Genomic DNA, 17,888 nt, shown 5'->3' on the forward strand with positions numbered 1-17,888 from the left:
GAGCTTTGTAGACAATAACATTACCGTCAGCGTTAGTCATCTTCTTGAAGATCCATTTATTCTCTATGGCCTGCCGATCATTGGGCAAGTCAACCAAAGTCCACACTTTGTTCTCACACATGGATCCCATCTCAGATTTCATGGCCTCAAGCCATTTTGCGGAATGTGGGCTCATCATCGCTTCCTCATAGTTCGTAGGTTCGTCATGGTCAAGTAACATGACCTCCAGAACAGGATTACCGTACCACTCTGGTTCGGATCTTACTCTGGTTGACCTACGAGGTTCGGTAGTAACTTGATCAGAAGTTTCATGATCATCATCATTATCTTCCTCACTTACTGGTGTAGGAATCACTCGAACTGATTTCAGTGATGAACTACTTTCCAATAAGGGAGCAGGTACAATTACCTCATCAAGTTCTACTTTCCTCCCACTCACTTCTTTTGAGAGAAACTCCTTCTCTAGCAAGGATCCATTCTTAGCAATGAATATCTTGCCTTCGGATCTGGATAGAAGGTGTACCCAACAGTCTCCTTTGGGTGTCCTATGAAGACACATTTCTCCGATTTGGGTTCGAGCTTATCAGGTTGAAGCTTTTTCACATAAGCATTGTAGCCCCAAATTTTAAGAAACGACAATTTGGGTTTCTTGCCAAACCACAGTTCATAAGGTATCGTCTCAACGGATTTAGATGGTGCCCTATTTAGCGTGAATGCAGCCGTCTCTAAAGCATAACTCGAAAACAATAGTGGTAAATCAGTAAGAGACATCATAGATCGCACCATATCTAGTAAAGTACGATTACGACATCCGGACACACCATTACGCTATGATGTTCCGGGTTGCGTGAGTTGCGAAACTATTCTACATTGTTTCAAATGAAGACCCAACTCGTAACTCAAATATTCTCCTCCATGATCAGATGTAGAAACTTTATTTTCTTGTTACGATGATTTCCACTTCACTCTGAAATTCTTTGAACTTTTAAAATGTTTCAGACTTATGTTCCATGAAGTAGATATACCCATATCTGCTCAAATCATCTGTGAAGGTGAGAAAATAACGATATCTGATGCGATCCTCAATGTTCATTGGACCACATACATCAGTATGTATAATTTCCAATAACTCTGTTGCTCGCTGCATTGTTCCGGAGAACGGAGTTTTAGTCATCTTGCCTATGAGGCATGGTTCACAAGTACCAAGTGATTCCAGAAGTCCATCAGAATGGAATTTCTTCATGTGCTTTACATCAATATGACCCAAACGGCAGTGCCACAAATAAGTTGCACTATCATTATCAACTCTGCATCTTTTGGCTTCAATACAATGAACATGTGTATCACTACTATCAAGATTTAGTAAAAATAGACCACTCATCAAGGGTGCATGACCATAGAAGATATTACTCATATAAATAGAACAACCATTATTCTCTGATTTAAATGAATAACCATATCGTATCAAACAAGATCCAGATATAATGTTCATGCTCAACGCTGACAGCAAATAGCAATTATTTAGGTCTAAAACTAATCCCGATGGTGGATGTAGAGGTAGTTGTGATAGCCTGGCTTAAGAAGGATGATAGACTACTCATATCAATAAGGAATACCTTCTTTTCCAGAAGCCCATTCGGACAGAACTCCAAAGTTAAGTGTGCTTAGCTTGGAGTAATTTCAGGATGGGTGACCGACCGGGAAGTTGCTCCCGGGTGCGCACGAGTGAGGACAAAGTGCACAGGAAAGACTAGTATTTATCTGTGAGGCCAGTCTAGATCCCGCCAGGAGTAATGACCACCGGCGGGTGTGTCCGGGGTGTTACAAGTTGGTATCAGAGCCAACCCTCGCGGTTACACGGATGTTTGCGGACAGGTACGCGGTCATGTTGTTCATGACGTTTGTGACCCATCGTGGCACCCGGCATGGCACATGTACCGAACTAGATGCACAGACGTATGTGCCAAGAGGGAACGTTCCTGTGGCCCGACGAGGACGTCGGTTCCTCTGAGTGGGGGTGTATGTGATAGCCTGGCTTAAGAGGGATGATAGACTACTCATATCAATAAGGAATTCCTTCTTTTCCGGAAGCCCATTCGGACAAAACTCCAAAGTTAAGCGTGCTCAGCTTGGAGTAATTTCAGGATGGGTGATCGGCTGGGAAGTTGCTCCCGAGTGCGCACGAGTGAGGACAAAGTGCGCAGAAAAGACTAGTATTGATCTATGGGGCCAGTCTAGATCCCGCCAGGAGTAACGACCACCGGCGGGTGTGTCCGGGGCGTTACAGTAGCGTGCCAACGGTGATCACATCGACTTTGGAACCATTTCGCACACGCATCGTCACCTCGTCCTTTGCCAATCTTCGCTTAATCCATAGCCCCTGTTTCGAGTTGCCAATGTTAGCAACTGAACCAGTATCAAATACCCAGGCACTACTGCGAGCATGTAACACCCTCGATGCGGCTATATCTCCCACGTGTCGAGGCACGACTTAGAGGCATAACCGCATTGAAAGCAATGTCGCAAGTTAGGCAATCTTCACAACATCCCATGTAATATAGATAATAAAAGGGGAGATACATAGTTGGCTTACACTCGCCACGTCAAACAAATAGCAAGGCACACATCTGGTCTGGTACACAGCATTGCATACATGTTAGAACCTATGGCTGAAGCATAGGGAATGACTTTCATTTTCTCTCTATCTTCTGCAGTGGTTGGGCATTGAGCCTAACTCAACTTCACACCTTGTAATACAGGCAAAAACCCTTTCTTGCCTGATCCATTTTGAACTTCTTCAAAACTTTATCAAGGTATGTGCTTTGTGAAAGTCCAATTAATTGTCTTGATCTATCTCTATAGATCTTGATGCCCAATATATAAGCAGCTTCACCGAGGTCTTTCATTGAAAAATTCTTATTCAAGTATCCTTTTATGCTATTCAGAAATTCAGTATCACTTCCGATCAACAATATGTCATCCACATATAATATCAGAAATGCTACGGAGCTCCCAGTCACTTTCTTGTAAATACAGGCTTCTCCAAAAGTCTGTATAAAACCATATGCTTTGATCACACTATCAAAGTGTATATTCCAACTCCGAGAGGCTTGCACCAGTCCATAAATGGATCGTTGCAGCTTGCACACTTTGTTGGCACCTTTTGGATCGACAAAACCTTCTGGTTGCATCATATACAACTCTTCTTTAAGATATCCATTAAGGAATGCAGTTTTGACATCCATTTGCCAAATTTCATAATCATAAAATGCGGCAATTGCTAACATGATTCGGACGGACTTAAGCATCGCTACAGGTGAGAAGGTCTCATCGTAGTCAACTCCTTGAACTTGTCGAAAACCTTTTGCAACAAGTCAAGCTTTGTAGACAGTAACATTACCATCAGCGTCAGTCGTCTTCTTGAAGATCCATTTATTCTTTATGGCCTGCCGGTCATCGGGCAAGTCAACCAAAGTCCACACTTTGTTCTCATACATGGATCCCATCTCAGATTTCATGGCCTTAAGCCATTTTGCGGAATCTGGGCTCATCATCGCTTCCTCATAGTTCATAGGTTCGTCATGGTCAAGTAACATGACCTCCAGAACAGGATTACCATACCACTCTGGTGCGGATCTTACTCTGGTTGACCTATGAGGTTTGGTAGTAACTTGATCAGAAGTTTCATGATCATCATCATTATCTTCCTCACTTACTCGTGTAGGAATCACTCAAACTGATTTCAGTGATGAACTACTTTCCAATAACGGAGCAGGTACAATTACCTCATCAAGTTCTACTTTCCTCCCACTCACTTCTTTCGAGAGAAACTCCCTCTCTATAAAGGATCCATTCTTAGCAACGGATATCTTGCCTTCGGATCTGTGATAGAAGGTGTACCCAACAGTCTCCTTTGGGTATCCTATGAAGACACATTTCTCCGATTTGGGTTCGAGCTTATCAGGTTGAAGCTTTTTCACACAAGCATTGCAGCCCCAAATTTTAAGAAACGACAACTTGGGTTTCTTGCCAAACCACAGTTCATAAGGTGTTGTCTCAATGGATTTAGATGGTGCCCTATTTAACGTGAATACAGACGTCTCTAAAGCATAACCCCAAAACGGTAGCGGTAAATCAGTAAGAGACATCATAGATCGCACCATATCTAGTAAAGTACGATTACGACATTCGGACACACCATTACGTTGTAGTGTTCTGGGTAGCGTGAGTTGTGAAACTATTCCGCATTGTTTCAAATGAAGACGAAACTCGTAACTCGAATATTCTCCTCCACGATCAGATTGTAGAAACTTTATTTTCTTGTTATGATGATTTTCCACTTCATTCTAAAATTCTTTGAACTTTTCAAATGTTTTAGACTTATGTTTCATTAAGTAGATATACCCATACCTGCTCAAATCATCTATGAAGGTGAGAAAATAACGATATCTGCTGCGAGCCTCAATGTTCATTGGACCACATACATCAGTATGTATGATTTCCAATAACTCTGTTGCTCGCTCCATTGTTCCGGAGAACGGAGTATTAGTCATCTTTCCTATGAGGCATGGTTCGCAAGTACCAAGTGATTCATAATCAAGTGATTCCAGAAGTCCATCAGAATGGAGTTTCTTCATGCGCTTTACACCAATATGACCCAAACGACAGTGCCACAAATAAGTTGCACTATCATTATTAACTCTGCATCTTTTGGCTTCAATACTATGAACATGTGTATCACTACTATCAAGATTTAGTAAAAAATAGAGCACTCATCAAGGGTGCATGACCATAAAAGATATTACTCATATAAATAGAACAACCATTATTTTATGATTTAAATGAATAACCGTATCACATCAAACAAGATCCAGATATAATGTTCATGCTCACCGCTGGCACCAAATAACAATTATTTAGGTCTAAAACTAATCCCGAAGGTAGATGTAGAGGTAGCATGCCAACGGCGATCACATCGACTTTGGAACCATTTCCCACGCGCATCGTCACCTCGTCCTTAGCCAATCTTTGCTTAAACTATAGCCCCTGTTTCGAGTTGCAAATGTTAGCAACTGAACCAGTATCAAATACCCAGACACTACTACGAGCATTAGTAAGGTACACATCAATAACATGTATATCAAATATACCTTTCACTTTGCCATCCTTCTTCTCCGCCAAATACTTGGGGCAGTTCCGCTTCCAGGACCACTCCCTTTGCAGTAGAAGCACTCAGTCTTAGGCTTAGGTCCAGACTTGGGTTTCTTCACTTGAGCAGCAATTGCTTGTTGTTCTTCTTGAAGTTCCCGTTCTTCCCTTTACCCATTTTCTTGAAACTGGTGGTCTTGTTGATCATCAACACTTGATGCTCCTGATTGATTTCTACCTCTGCAGCCTTTAGCATTGCGAAGAGCTCAGGAATCACCTTATCCATCCCTTGCATATTATAGTTCATCACGAAGCTCTTGTGGCTTGGTGGCAGTGATGTAGAACTCTGTCAATGACACTATCATCAGGAAGATTAACTCCCAGCTGAGTCAAGTCATTGTGGTACCCAGACATTCTGACTATATGTTCATTGACAGAACTATTCTCCTCCATATTGCAGCTGTAAAACATATTGGAGACTTCATATCTCTCAATCCGAGCATTCGCTTGAAATGTTAACTTCAACTCCTGGAACATCTCATATGCTCCATGACGTTCAAAACGTCGTTGAAGTCCCGGTTCTAAGTCATAAAGCATGGCACACTGAACTATCAAGTAGTCAGCAGCTTTGCTGTAGCGACCAGACCTCAAATAGTCTGATCTCTGTGCATCAGTGTCATCCCTGGATCGGTAATGCTGACACGCACAGTACTTGAGGATTTATAACAGAGTAGCAATCACACACTTATTACATCGAATGTCTCAAAAGAGAACTTAATACAATAAATATGGATTAAGGCCATCTAATACGATGACAGCGGAAGGCTTGGAAGATAAAGTGAGTCCATCAACTCCAACGACATCACTGATTGAAAGACCACGACCTAAGGCTCCTTACTCATCGTCTGAAAAATCTGCAATATAATACGTTGCAGCCTGAAAATGGGTCAGCACATGGAATATGCTGGCAATGTAACACAAGAGAGTAATGAACAAAATAATGTTATGACTACATGCATATATGGCTGGTGGAGGCTGTATGGTTAATATGTTTTGCGGAAAGCCAATTTTTCCCTACTGCAAAGGAATATATTTTATTTAACTACAAAGTTTGTTGAAAACATTGAGAATGGTAAACCCCATCTCAATCCCAATTAAAAAGGTAATTAATAACCCAAAAAATTAATTTAGAGTGTTGAGATCAACATGATAATCCAAGAACTAGATACTCGAGATGTCCATAACCGGGGACTCGGCTAACCATGATTAGTTTGTACACTCTGCAGAGGTTTGTGCACTTTTCCCCATAAGACTCGATCTCCTCCATTGGATTTCTCGCACTGCATAATGTTTGAGAAACGGATGACCGAGACATAGTCTTTCCGAAGAGGTCCCCTTAACCGATAGATAGGCATGTACACCTACAATCCCCCTACATCTGCTAGCCCATCATGGAAAGGTTTCCCACAACTTACTCAACTATGCCAGAGCCCATAATGGCATGTGGTTGCACAAGGAAGTTTCTAGCATGAATAATCTTATGATCCCTTTGAGCCTGGGTGGCAGTCCATAGGAGAATCACACGGTACCCCGGGATTTCCAAAAATACAGGCAATCACTGGGTTCCCCAGGTGCCTCAATCCACCTAGATGTGTATTAAAGTTGCCACCTTAAGTTTACCATTAATTAACAACTCACATCTTTCATGGATACGCTCAAACCCAAAACACCTCTACGAGCATAGCATAGCAATATAAGCAATATAGAAGTAACTCCCAAAGGTTTGATAATAAACAGGTGAATAGGTACTACCTCATCTACTTCCCAACCCACAATTATTCAGATCCTAACCATACAATTGTTTGAGGATTGATCTAATGCAATAAAATTGGGTAGTAAAGTGGTATGATCAAACTGTTACTTCCCTTGTTGATGATTCGTGAAACCTAGAGACTCGTAGTAGCACGCTTCGCACTCCGGGTACTCTATCGCAATCAAACAAGCATACAATAAGCAATCAAGCAAAGATGCACAGGTAAAACTCAAATAAGAAGATCTAACCAGAAAGTTCAACTTAAGAACTCCGGTTTGCAAAAAGAATCAAACCAAACGAAGCAACGAAACTCAAATTGCAAAAGAAACAAGCTTCATTTACTAATATGGACTAAAGTCAAATTTTACAGTAGCAAAAACTTGTTTAAGTTGATTAAATAGAAAGAGGGCTTCGAGATGAAACTCTATGCGCTTGAATCGCTTGATTCCGACAAACGAGCGAAAAGTTAAACTAAAACGAAAATCGGATCAGAAATCGCGATCGAACATAATCGCGAAAAAATCCAAGAAAAAAGAAAAACTGACGAACAGACTAAGGAACGAATGTTCTTTATCTGCGACTAACAGGCGAAAACTGGTCGTTAATATGAACGTACGGACGAACGTCCGCTATATAACTAAACCGGAAAAAATGTTCTATAAAAAACACGTCTAGGTTTTTTACCGAAAACCGAACCGGTCAAAGAAAATCGGCGGCGAACTCCGGCGGGTCAGCGGCGGCGGCGGCGCGGCAACGTCTGTGGGCGGCGGCGGCGGGGCGGCGGCCTAGGGTTTAGGAGACGGGCTAGGGTGGGTTGCGGGGCTCGCCTCGGCGGCTTATAAAGCCTCCCCAGGGCGGATACGGCCCAAAGTCGGTTTTCCTTTTTATAAAAAAATATATATTCCACGCAGAAAGATGAATAAAAGAAATACTAAACAGACTCCAAAATTTCTGAAATAAATTTTCCCCATCCTCCAAAAAGCTACCGGACAAGGTGAACATTTATTTGGGACTCTAGTGCAATTTTGAAAAACGCATATTTTTCCTAATTGAAATAAAATAGCAATAAAACTCCGAATAAAACTCTTATTTGATTCTAACATTAAATCTCCGATATTTCTTTATTTTGAGGAAGTCATTTTATCCTCTCTCTTTTATTTTTATTAAATAAATATTCGAAGATAAAATAATTAAAATCAAATGATCCTCTTTTCAAAATTTGAGAAAACTCAAATATGAAAATAACGAAATTCCCAACTCTCTCCGTGGGTCCTTGAGTTGCGTAGAATTTCTAGGATCAAGCCAAAATGCAATAAAATATGATATGCAAAGATGACCTAATGTATAACATTCCAAATTGAAAATTTGGGATGTTACAAACCTACCCCCCTTAAGATGAATTTCGCCCTCGAGATTCGGGTTGGCTAGAAAATAGGTGAGGGTGATCTTTCCGTAGGTCTTCCTCTCGTTCCCAGGTGGCTTCTTCTTCGGTATGGTGACTCCACTGAACCTTGCAAAACTTGATAACCTTGCTGCATGTAACTCGGCTGGCAAACTCGAGAATCTTGACTGGCTTTTCCTCGTAGGTCAAATCGCTATCCAACTGTATCGGTTCCAGTAGCACTGTAACTCTCAGAGGGATATCAGCCATCTCTGTGTGGCACTTCTTCAACTGAGAAACGTGGAACACATCATCAACTCCCGACAATCCTTCGGGCAATTCCAACTTGTAAGAAAATTCTCCCATACATTCCAAAACTTTGTATGGTCCCACAACACGTGGTGCTAACTTTCCCTTAACTCCAAAACACTTTACTCCTCGAAGTGGTGATACACGAAGATACACTCTGTCTCCGACTTCATAAACTGTCTCCTTGCGTTTAGAATCCGCATAGCTCTTTTGCCTGGACTAGGCTACCTTGAGTCTATCGTGAATCAGCTTAACCTTCTCTTCAGACTCTTTAACCAAATCTGGTCCAAACAACTGTCGGTCTCCAACTTCGTCCCATAACAATGGTATTCTGCACCTCCTTCCGTACAATGCTTCGGAAGGGGCCATCTTCAAACTGACTCGATAACTGTTGTTGTAAGAGAACTCGGCGTAAGGAAAATTATCGTCCCAACTAGATTCATAGTCTAGCGCACAAGCTCTCAACATGTCCTCCAAAATCCGATTGACTCTCTCAGTCTGTCCATCTGTCTACGGGTGAAAAGCTGTACTGAACTCTAGCCTGGTTCCCAAAGTTCCATGCAACTGATTCCAAAACTTTTAGGTAAATTGGGTTCATCTATCTGATACAATGATCCTCAGAACTCCATGCAAACATACGATCCTGGTCATGTATATCTTTGCCAACTTAGCACTGGTGTAAGTGGTCTTCACTGGGATGAAATGAGATACTTTTGTCAAACGATCGACTACAACCCATATTGAGTCATAGCCTGAACGAGTCCTGGGCAATCTCGTGATAAAATCTATGCCTTGCTTGTCCCACTTCCATTTGGGTATCGGCAATGGTTGTAGCAATCCAGCTGGCTTCTGATGCTCTGCCTTCACTCTCTGACATACATCACAAACTGCTACATACTCCGCAATATCCTTCTTCATTCCGGTCCACCAGAATCTATCCTTCAAATCCAGATACATCTTGGTACTTCCTGGGTGAATCAAATATGGTGAATCATGAGCCTCCTGCAAAATCAGCCTCCTGGTCTCTTGATCATTTGGTACAGATGCGCGGTCCTCGAACCATAAGGTATCGTGCTCATCCTCATGAAATCCTTTAGCCTTTCCTTTGCTCATCCTTTCCTTTATCTCGGCAATCTCCTTGTCCGCCTTTTGAGCTTCTCTGATCTTATCCATCAAAGTAGACTGAATTTCCCATGCTGCTACACAACCTCTCGGAACTATCTCCAAACATAGCTCACGAAGGTCTTCTGCTAACTCCTTGGGTAACTCTCTGGTCATGAGTGTATTGACATGACTCTTGCGGCTCAACGCATCGGCTACTACATTAGCCTTTCCGGGATGATAGCGCAACTTCATGTCATAATCCTTAATGAGTTCCAACCATCGCCTCTGCCTGAGATTTAACTCCTTCTGCGTGAAGATATACTTCAAATTCTTGTGATCTGTGTATACCTCACAATGGTTTCCGATAAGAAAATGTCTCCAAGTCTTCAATGCATGCACTACGGCTGCTAACTCCAAATCATGTGTAGCATAATTTAACTCATGGGGTTTAAGCCGTTGTGAGGCATATGAAATAACTCTTCCTTCCTGCATAAGCACTGCTCCAAGTCCTTGACGAGAAGCGTCGCAATACACTTCATAATCCTTGTGTTGATCTAGCAGGATCAATACTAGTGATGTAACCAAGCGTTTCTTCAACTCCTGAAAACTGGCCTCACATTCCTCAGTCCATTTGAACTTGGTGTCCTTCTTTAACAACTCTGTCATAGGCTTTGCAATCTTCGAGAAATTCTCAATGAACCTCCGGTAGTATCCTGCGAGTCCAAGAAAACTCCGGATCTCTCCAACTGACATGGGTGCCTCCCAATTTGTCACAGTCACGACTATGGTGGGGTCTACCGCTATTCCTTCTCCGGATATAACATGTCCAAGGAATCCAACTTCCTTCAACCAAAACTTACACTTGCTGAACTTGGCGTATAGCTGATGTTCTCTAAGCTTCCCAAGTACTAATCGTAAATGCTCCTTATGCTCCTCTTCATTCTTCGAGTAGACCAGAATATCATCAATGAACACCACAATGAACTTATCCAAAAACTCCATAAACACCTTGTTCATTATGTTCATGAAATAGGCAGGTGCGTTAGTCAGGCCAAATGACAGAACGGTATACTCATATAGCCCGTACCTCATGGTAAAAGCTGTCTTAGGTATGTCCTGCTCTCGAATCTTCAGTTGGTGGTACCCTAATCGCAGATCGATCTTGGAAAACACCTTAGCTCCTTGCAGCTGATCAAACAAATCATTGATCATTGGTAGTGGGTACTTGTTCTTGATCGTCACCTCATTCAATCCTCGATAATCAACAACCATCATCAACGATCCATCCTTCTTCTCCACTAGAAGTACTGGTGATCCCCAAGGTGACGAGCTTGGGCGAATATATCCTTTATCCAGTAACTCCTTAATCTGCTTCTTAATTTCCTCTAAATCCTGCGTGGGCATCCTGTACGGTCTCTTAGATATTGTCCCTATGCCTGGAAAAAGCTCAATCAAAAACTCGATGTCTCTATCTGGTGGCATGCCTGGCAACTCTTCTGGAAATACATCCGGGAAATCCTTCACCACTGGTACTTCCTCCTGTACAACTCTGGATAAGGAATTTACTTGAGTCCTATTCGGCACATGCCGGGATACATACTTGATCCTTCTTCCTTCTAGGGTGGTGAGCAAAATCGACTTACTGGCACAATCGATGTTTCCTCCATACCTCGATAGCCAATCCATACCCAGAATCACATCCAAACCTTGCGATTCCAAAATTATTAGATCTGAGGGGAAAACATGCCTACCTATGGTCAATGGCATCTGAAAACATCCTTGGCTTGCCATGTACTCTACTCCTGGCGAGCTCACTAACATAGGTGTACTAAGAACTTTGGTGGGCAGCTTATACTTATCACAAATCCCCTTGATATGTATGAATGCGATGCACTAGTATCAAAAGAACGACTGCAGTAAATGACTTAACCAAAAACTTACCTATTACTGCATCTGGTTGGGCTTCAATCTCCTCCACGTTAACGTGGTTCACTTGTCCTCTGTTGAAAGGGTTAGGCTTCATCCCAGAACTTCCATTGTCGTTTCCATTCTTAGCTTCGGGACATTCATTGGCGTAATGTCCGGTCTTCTGGCACTTGTAGCAAGTAACGTGGCTTAGATCTTTCTTGGCGGGGGTTGCTGGGTTGGAACGGTTTTGTCCGTTAGTTCCTCCATTACCATTTCCGCTCTTGGAGCCACTATGGTTGTGCGAACTTCCTCCAGTGTGATTGTGGCCTCCATGGTTATGTTGTAGGGGTCCTCCCGAGTTCGGGTGAAACGGGGTCTCTGCTGAGCTCCAGAATTATACTTCCCTTGTCCATACTTCCTCTTGCGGTTGTCAATCTGCTGCTGCTTCCCTTCAAGCTTAGAGCTCTATCTACCAACTGTTGGTAGTTATTAAAGGTTGCTACCATCAACTGCATGCTCAGCTCATCATTTAGTCCTTCCAGAAACTTATCATGTTTAGCTGCATCGGTGGCAATGTCATCTGGGGCATAATGTGCTAGCTTGCTAAAGTCATCCACATACTGGCTAATGATGCGTCCTCCTTGGCGTAAGTTGCGGAACTCACGCTTCTTCATGGCCATAGCTCCTGCTGATACATGGGCAGTGCGAAAAGCCTGCTAGAACTGGTCCCATGTAACATTGGCTATAGGATAAGTGACAGTGTAATTCTCCCACCATGAGGCTGCTGGTCCATCCAATTGGTGCGTGACAAAACGCACCTTCTCAGCATCTGTGCATCTTGTAGTGGTTAACTCCCTCCCAATCCCGCGGAGCCAATCATATGCCACTATCGACTCGGTGCTACTGGAAAACACCGGTGGCTGCAACCTCAGAAAACGGGCTAAGTTGTCAACTAGGGGTGGTGGTGGTGGGTTGTTTTTGTTGTTGCCTTGGTTCTGAACTAACAACTGCATTAAGGTATTTGTTGCTGGATCAACTGAGTGAGCTCCAGCGGAAAGGTAAATCTGGGGTCACGTCTCGGAGGCATCTGAGGATTTAGAGGGAAGGGAATAGAATAGAATGAGGTCTAGTGAGAAAACACTACCCATATGCACATGAGACAAACACAATCATATCACTCAATCAATCAAGCAAGGGCATACAATCGGTCTAGAACTATCATTACAAAAGTGCTCGGACTATACTATATACATGGTAGAATACTACTACTGATATGGTGGTCGACTAGAAAATTTTGATCAGTCGAAGACTCCATAATATCCGCTCCAGCTTCATCAACATAGTCATCATCTCTATCGTCGGGGTCTGAGTCGGTGTCGTCGATGATGATGTAGTTCGTCGGGCAAGTAGAATCGTCATCTTCTCCTCCTGGCGCGGGGTCTCTCATGAATACTCCTAGCTTCCTTGTCAGATCATCATTCATCTCCACTAGTATCATCATTTCCTCCTCGTATCCATCACGTGTAGACTTGAGTTCTTCCTCCAGCTCCATGATCCTGGTCATTTCCTTCTACAGATCTATCATGCCTGCGCACATCTGGTTCTCCTAGCGACGACTATGCTGGTTTAACTCCTGGATGAAAGCTGCAATGGATCTATCCTTCCTGGTGCTAATCATCTCCCATTGCTCATCTCGGCACCCACAAAATGGTAGATAGTATCCTTGAGATCCTTGTGGTAAACTTCTCCAATGCGTCCCATGGTGATGTGGGCTGCCATACTCTTTCCTAGACTCCAGGTTGGTGCATCAAAGGAAAACTCTATGGGCTCAGTGATTGGCGTAAATGTCCTTCCTGGAACTTGAAATTGAATCATCCAGCGCTCCTCTTCTAGTAAAGTGGCATTGTAAGTCCCGGTGAAGCTTGGTATTCTGATGTTCAGGTACCTAGTGACTTCCTTCAAGTGTCGTCCAAAGGGTGTCTCTTCATCTCGTTGTGCAAACTTGTTCCTTGCGTCCGCCATCCTAAAGAGTAGAAAATGGATAGGAGTAAGAAATGAGAAGAGAGTAGTGATCTAGGGCTTTAGCTTAGTGGTTGTGTCCTACAGTCAGCGTGTGCTCTAATACCATCTTGTAGCGACTAGACCTCAAACAGTCTGATCTCTGTGCATCAGTGTCATCCCTGGATCGGTAATGCTGACACGCACAGTACTTGAGGATTTATAACAGAGTAGCAATCAGACACTTATTACATCGAATGTCTCAAAAGAGAACTTGATACAATAAATATGTCTTAAGGCCATCTAATACGATGACAGCGGAAGGCTTGGAAGATAAAGTGAGTCCATCAACTCCAACGACATCACTGATTGAAAGACCACGACCTAAGGCTCCTTACTCATCGTCTGAAAAATCTGCAATATAATACGTTGCAGCCTGAAAATGGGTCAGCACATGGAATATGCTGGCAATGTAACACAAGAGAGTAATGAACAGAATAATGTTATGACTACATGCATATATGGCTGGTGGAGGCTGTATGGTTAATATGTTTTGCGGAAAGCCAATTTTTCCCTACTGCAAAGGAATATATTTTATTTAACTACAAAGTTTGTTGAAAACATTGAGAATGGTAAACCCCATCTCAATCCCAATTAAAAAGGTAATTAATAACCCAAAAAATTAATTTAGAGTGTTGAGATCAACATGATAATCCAAGAACTAGATACTCGAGATGTCCATAACCGGGGACTCGGCTAACCATGATTAGTTTGTACACTCTGCAGAGGTTTGTGCACTTTTCCCCATAAGACTCGATCTCCTCCATTGGATTTCTCGCACTGCATAATGTTTGAGAAACGGATGACCGAGACATAGTCTTTCCGAAGAGGTCCCCTTAACCGATAGATAGGCATGTACACCTACAATCCCCCTACATCTGCTAGCCCATCATGGAAAGGTTTCCCACAACTTACTCAACTATGCCAGAGCCCATAATGTCATGTGGCTGCACAAGGAAGTTTCTAGCATGAATAATCTGATGATCCCTTTGAGCCTGGGTGGCAGTCCATAGGAGAATCACACGGTACCCCGGGATTTCCAAAAATACAGGCAATCACTGGGTTCCCCAGGTGCCTCAATCCACCTAGATGTGTATTAAAGTTTCCACCTTAAGTTTACCATTAATTAACAACTCACATCTTTCATGGATACGCTCAAACCCAAAACACCTCTACGAGCATAGCATAGCAATATAAGCAATATAGAAGTAACTCCCAAAGGTTTGATAATAAACAGGTGAATAGGTACTACCTCATCTACTTCCCAACCCACAATTATTCAGATCCTAACCATACAATTGTTTGAGGATTGATCTAATGCAATAAAACTGGGTAGTAAAGGGGTATGATCAAAGTGTTACTTGCCTTGCTGATGATCCGTGAAACCTAGAGACTCGTAGTAGCATGCTTCGCACTCTGGGTACTCTATCGCAATCAAACAAGCATACAATAAGCAATGAAGCAAAGATGCACGGGGAAAAGTCAAATAAGAAGATTTAACCAGAAATTTCAACTTAAGAACTCCGGTTTGCAAAAAGAATCAAACCAAACGAAACAACGAAACTCAAACTGCGAAAGAAACAAGCTTCGTTTACTAATCTGGACTAAAGTCCAATTTTACAGTAGAAAAAACTTGTTTAAGTTGATTAAACAGAAACTGGGCTTCGAGACAAAACTCTAGGTGCTTGAGTCGCCTGATTCTGATAAATGAGCGAAAAGTTAAACTAAAACGAAAATCGGATCAGAAATCGTGATCGAAAATAATCGCGAAAAAAATCCGAGAAAATAGAAAAACTGACGAGCAGACTAACGAACGACCGTTCATTATCTGCGGCTAACGGGCGAAAACCGTTCATTGAAACGAACATATGGACGAATGTCCGCTATATAACTAAACCGGGAAGAAAACCGGCGGCGAACTCCGGCGGGTCGGCAGTGGCGGGTTGGCGGCGGCGGGTGGCGGCGGGCGGTGGCGGCCTAGGGTTTCGGCGGCGGGCTGGGGTGGGCTGCGGGGCTCGCCTCGGCGGCTTATAAAGCCTCCCCCGGGCGGAGTCTCGGGCAGATATGGCCCAAAGTCAGTTTTCCTTTTTTCAAAAAAAAATATTCCGCGCAGAAAAACAAAATAAACGGACTACAAAAATTTTGAAATAAATTTTCCCCGTCCTCTAAAAATCTACCGGACAAGGTGAACATTTATTTGGGACTCCAATGTAATTTTGAAAAACGCAATTTTTTCCTAATTCAAATAAAATAGCAATAAAACTCCGAATAAAAGTCTTATTTGATTTTAACATTAAATCTCCAATATTTCTTTATTTTGAGGAAGTCATTTTATCCTCTCTCTTTTATTTTTATAAAAGAAATATTCGATGATAAAATAATTAAAATCAAACGATCCTCTTTTCAAAATTTGAGAAAACTCAAATATGAAAATAACGAAATTCCCAACTTTCTCCGTGGGTCGTTGAGTTGCGTAGAATTTCTACGATCAAGCCAAAATGCAATAAAATATGATATGCAAAGATGACCTAATGTATAACATTCCAAATTGAAAATCTGGGTTGTTACATTTGCTTTGCCACGTATTCACAACATATGGCGTTGCTCCTGCAGCGGGATTGTCACCTAGCGGTGCTTCGACGACGTAATTCTTCTGTGCAGCAATGAGGATAATCCTCAAGTTACGGACCCAGTCCATGTAGTTGCTACCATCATCTTTGAACATAGCTTTCTCTAGGAACGCATTAAAATTCAACGGAACAACAGCACGGGCCATCTATCTACAACAACATAGACATGCAAAATACTAGCAGGTACTAAGTTCATGATAAATTAAAGTTCAATTAATCAAATTACTTAAGAATTCCCACTTAGATAGACACCTCTCTAATCATCTAAGTGATCACGTGATCCATATCAACTAAACCATGTCCGATCATCACGTGAGATGGAGTAGTTTTCAATGGTGAACATCACTATGTTGATCATATCTACTATATGATTCACGCTCGACCTTTCGGTCTCAGTGTTCCGAGGCCATATCTGCATATGCTAGGCTCATCAAGTTTAACCTGAGTATTCTACATGTGCAAAACTGGCTTGCACCCGTTGTATGTGAACGTAGAGCTTGTCACACCCGATCATCACGTGGTGTCTCGGCACGATGAACTGTAGCAATGGTGCATACTGAGGGAGAACACTTATACCTTGAAATTTGTGAGAGGTCATCTTATAATGCTACCACCTAACTAAGCAAAATAAGATGCATAAAGGATAAACATGACATGCAATTGATCTCCATCTCCAAAGCATCATCATGATCACCATCGTCACCGGCTTGACACCTTTATCTCCATCGAAGCATCGTTGTTGTCTCGCCAACTATTGCTTCTACGACTATCGCTATCGCTTAGTGATAAAGTAAAGCAATTATGTGGCGATTGCATTTCATACAATAAAGCGACAACCATATGGCTCCTGCGAGTTGCCGATAACTATGTTACAAAACATGATCATCTCATAAAATAAAATTTAGCATCTTGTCTTGACCATATCACATCACAACATGCCCTGCAAAAACAAGTTAGACGTCCTCTACTTTGTTGTTGAAAGTTTTACGTGGCTGCTACGGGCTGAGTAAGAACCGTTCTTACCTACGCATCAAAAACCACAATGCGGTATAGTGATTGCTTTTTGATCTTCAAAAAGAACCATGTTCATTGAATCTGATTCAACTAAAGTTGGAGAAACTGACACCCACCAGCCACCTATGTACGAAGCACGTCGGTAAAACCAGTCTCGCGTAAGAGTATGTGTAATGTCGGTCTGGGCCACTTCATCCAACAATACCGCCGAATCAAGAAACAACTAGTGACGGTAAGCAATATGTATATACCCACGCCCACAACTCCTTTGTGTTCTACTCGTGCATATAACATCTAAGCATAAACCTGGCTCGGATGCCACTGTTGGGGACCGCAGTAATTTCAAAAAATTCCTATGCACACGCAAGATCATGGTGATGCATAGAAACGAGAGGGGAGAGTGTTGTCTATGTACCCCCATAGACCGTAAGCGGAAGCATTATGACAACGCGGTTGATATTGTCGTACGTCTTCAGATCGACCGATCCTAGTACCAAAATTACGGAACCTCCGCAATCTGCAC

The sequence above is a fragment of the Triticum dicoccoides genome, chromosome 4A, assembly GCF_002162155.2.
Source record: "Triticum dicoccoides isolate Atlit2015 ecotype Zavitan chromosome 4A, WEW_v2.0, whole genome shotgun sequence".
Taxonomy (NCBI): Eukaryota; Viridiplantae; Streptophyta; class Magnoliopsida; order Poales; family Poaceae; genus Triticum; species Triticum dicoccoides.